This window comes from Odontomachus brunneus, unplaced genomic scaffold (assembly GCF_010583005.1).
Source record: "Odontomachus brunneus isolate Ranch 3 - 2012 unplaced genomic scaffold, Obru_v1 Obru_scaffold_077, whole genome shotgun sequence".
NCBI lineage: Eukaryota > Metazoa > Arthropoda > Insecta > Hymenoptera > Formicidae > Odontomachus > Odontomachus brunneus.
In genome coordinates, this window is record NW_022639527.1 from 399,446 (window position 1) to 402,166 (window position 2,721).

Below are 2,721 nucleotides of genomic sequence, written 5' to 3' on the forward strand. Positions count from 1 at the left end.
ATTTTATTACGAAAGATATCGTAAAAAGATGAAAGATATGAGATAAAATATATATTACGCACCAAAGATTTCTTGCACTATGATTCTCATTAACATTAAAAATTTTCAACTAAAAATCTTGCACAAAAGATGGAATACTATTAGAACAAATCTGTTCATTTTATAAGCAGCAGATTTAATTAATCAATTGAATGGTTTTGTCCATTTACTGTTCTGTTTCCGTTCAATAAATGGATTCAGATTTTACGCATCTCTTGTGCACAGAACTGTAGGAAAAGGATTACATTTTTATTAAAATCCCACGTAATTTTACTCTTTCGTTATTAGACGTAAAAGTTAACGTAACTGTCCAATAATTGTTCAAAAACTGCGTTTTTTTATCAGATTTTCTTCTTTTATTTCTTACTTCTTTGATATGCAATCGTGATTATTTCTTTTATTTATTTTTTTTATCTGTATATTTTTTATTACTTCATTTTATATATATGCGTTATTCCTACTAACCAATTTTATATTTTATATCGTATTTCTTGTCCATTTCTCTCGTGTCCGAAGGAAGCCTCAGAGTTTGGAATAAAATCTATTTATAATCTACATTAAAAAAAAGTAGTTGGATTGACAAAATCAGCGGTCATCCGCCTTCAAAAAAATATTGCGTCTATTGAACAAATTACGCGTTACTGCAACAATAAATTGCGTTGATATAGTTATCGACTAAATTACAACCATTGAATCGATTGACAACTTGTCGCAAAACAACGATATAATTCATTCAATCGACTAGACGATTTTACTTGAACGAATTTTGTTCGTTCAAGCAAAGTCTAATTATACATAGGCAATATACTTTTTGTTTCCTGTTTCTTGTCCTCTGTCGTTTTTTTTTTTTTTTTGCTTAAACCTGATCTACAATATGCTCTTTGTTTCCTGTTTAATTTTCTTCATCTGTTCCTGACTCACATTTTATGCCATAAGCCAGAAAAGGCTTAGGGAACAAGAAACGGGAAGCAAAAAACACATTGTAGATCAGGCTTTAAAGCCTGATCTACAATATGCTCTTTGCGTTCTGTTTCTTGTCTTGTCTTTTTCTGGTTTAAAGCTTAAGGTTTGAGTCGGAAAGAGATAAAGAGGAAGAAGCGGGAAGCAAAGAGTATATTATAGATCAGGCTTAAGGCTTGAGTCGGAAAGAAGCAAAGAGAAAGAAATAGGAAAACACATTGTAGATGAAGCTTTAGAGCCGTTCCAGGTGGTGACGTCAGGTGTGGACGACGGCACGGCACACGGCGGCGCGTGCACGTGCGCACCGGGGCGCCGTGTCGGCTAGACTCGATCCTGAGCGCCCGGTGGATCCGTCAGAAAGTACTCGACGGCCGGACAGTATCGCGAGCGCTGGCGCGAAAGCATGCGGCGCGAGCCTCGTCGAGTACTTTCGTTTCGCGCGCCGGGCAACACGCTCACTCGCGCTCGCGGCGCATCGCACGTCGCACGTCGTAGTCGTCGTAGTCGAATCGTCCGCGGGACCAATCGCTCCGACTGATCCGCCGCGTCTTCTCAGCGTCTCGAGGGAACACCGCGGACAATTTTCCGCGAGGATTCGCAAACGTCGTCGTGACCCATCGATTTGTCCCGACGGATCTCCACGGAGGTCGGCGGAGGATAACAAGCGCGCGATCCGGGAGATCGCGAGGTGCAGTAGGTGAGTGTAAACACTGTCTGCCTCTCTTCCCCTCTCTCTCTCTCTCTTTCCATCTCTCCGGTTGAATTTCACCACCTCCCGCGCGTCGATCTCTCCTCCGGGTGCGTTCGCGCGCACCATCGATGACGGATAAATGTGCATGCACGCGTTACCGCGAACGGATCGCTGCCGACGCATCGGCGGGCCGATGCTTTTCCTCGAGGATATTACGCGAGTGGCATTGTCAGCCTCTTACATAACGAGAGCCGTGCAGCAGGAGCGATGAGAATCTTCCCAGTGCAATGCGGTGTAGGAGGCGCGTTTCCATCCGACAGGAACAAACGAACGTTCGTTCGTTTCGACCTCCCGAAGCGCCGCGCGCTCGTTTCTCGCAGTGCACGCCGGCCCGTGGATAACGATCGGCTCTCACGGGGGACCGTCAGCGCGAACGTCAAGCGTATTTGGCGTGAAAGCCAAGGTACCGGTGCCCCGATGACAGACACCAACGGTGTCGCGCGATCCTAAAATGGATCCGCGCGCGTTGGCCGCTCGAACGAGCCCGCTCTGCGGTTTCAAGCAAAATGGCGACGTCCTTGGCGAGGTCACGTGTGTCGCGTCCACGCCGTCATCCGTCGTCCGCGGCCGCTTCTCGCGCGTTCAAGTCACTCGGAACGCGCGGCGCATGACGATTCAAACGTCCCGTCTGTCTTACGAGGGTGGTCTGAAAAGTTTCCGACCTAACAAAGATACAAGTCATTTTTTCTGAAAATTGTTTTTTATTTTTCAACATAGTCTCCTTGTAAATCTACACACTTCTCCCAGCGATGCTCCCATCTCTGTAACCCGTCGAAATAGTACTCGGCGTTTTTCTCTGCAAAATAATTGTTCACGAAGGTGATTGCCTCTTCATTTGACGAAAATCTCTGTCCTCCGAGCGCAATTTTTAGATGAGGGAACAAAAAGAAGTCGCTTGGGGCTAGATCTGGTGAGTAAGGTGGATGGTCAAGCAGTTCAAACCGTAATTCGTGGATTTTCGCCATGGCAAC

The 2,721-nt window shown here is 45.5% G+C and overlaps 1 protein-coding gene across 3 annotated transcripts in view; it reads left to right on the top strand.

The window, feature by feature from the left end:
* Window positions 1-1,378: 1,378 nt before the first annotated feature.
* The window catches only part of LOC116847352 (serine/arginine repetitive matrix protein 1), a 47,307-nt gene continuing 45,964 nt past the window's right edge, over window positions 1,379-2,721 (top strand). For all 3 annotated transcript variants that reach the window (XM_032822277.1, XM_032822276.1, XM_032822275.1), the window contains exon 1: window positions 1,379-1,696. The gene's annotated coding sequence lies outside the window, so the exon portion shown is untranslated. The remainder of the gene's footprint in view (window positions 1,697-2,721) is intronic.